At 53.4% G+C, this 979-nt stretch overlaps 1 protein-coding gene across 1 annotated transcript in view; it reads right to left on the bottom strand.

Annotated features, from left to right (window-relative positions):
- The window catches only part of LOC106806922 (trifunctional purine biosynthetic protein adenosine-3-like), a 19431-nt gene that overhangs the window by 2080 nt on the left and 16372 nt on the right, over positions 1 to 979 (bottom strand). The gene's annotated exons all lie outside the window — the stretch shown is intronic.

Raw genomic sequence — 979 nt, 5'->3', positions numbered from 1 at the left:
AACATTTTATTACAAATTCAATTTAATGTCTCTTACAAATTACCAACCAAAAACAATTGCCAATCGACTCATCGAGTTCTCTCCGTAGTAGATTACCAAACGCCAGCCGCGCGAGGCGAATTCACACGCAATCTGTCACAAGAAATCGCGAATCATCACTGATTGGTATGTCCCACGCAAGGGCCAATATGTGAAGCACACGATTACACACACTTCTGCTACTAAGTACACGCGTACGCAACGCGCACTTGCCGGGTAGAACTGCGCGCTCTAGCTCTCTCCGCCTCTATCCACCGACGATTCGCCCGTCGGCGTATTTTGTCAGCGAGCGGCGGCTGCGGGCCATCCAGCGACGATCGCGCCTCATCAAGCCACTGCTGCTCGTGTAGACTGTCACTCGGCGTCGTTTTCCGGTGCGCTCCAGCACACCGCGCCGTCCGCGCGCAGGCTGGCGCTGCCGCCCGCCACCAGATGGAGCGCGCGCGGATAGGCGACGTGTTCGGCTAGCTTGATGCGCGCGGACAGCGTGGCGACGGTGTCGCCGCGGCGCACGCGCACCGCTTCCTGTACGAGGATCGCGCCTGCGTCAACCTCCTCCTGCGTGCGTGCGGGAGACACACGAATGACAATTAATACAGCGGTCATGAGACGTATTGTCTTATCTACTCTATATACTGTATCAACCTCCTCCTGCGTGCGTGCGGGAGACACACGAATGACAATTAATACAGCGGTCATGAGACGTATTGTCTTATCTACTCTATATACTGTATCAACCTCTTCCTGCGTGCGTGCGGGAGACACACGAATGACAATTAATACAGCGGTCATGAGACGTACGTATTGTCTTATCTACTCTATATACTGTATCAACCCCCTCCTGCGTGCGTGCGGGAGACACACGAATGACAATTAATACAGCGGTCATGAGACGTATTGTCTTATCTACTCTATATACTGTATCAACCCCCTCCTGCGT

This window comes from Priapulus caudatus, unplaced genomic scaffold (genome assembly GCF_000485595.1).
Source record: "Priapulus caudatus unplaced genomic scaffold, Priapulus_caudatus-5.0.1 Scaffold186, whole genome shotgun sequence".
In the NCBI taxonomy this organism is placed as follows: domain Eukaryota; kingdom Metazoa; phylum Priapulida; class Priapulimorpha; order Priapulimorphida; family Priapulidae; genus Priapulus; species Priapulus caudatus.
This window is presented reverse-complemented; position numbering and strand designations above follow the sequence as displayed.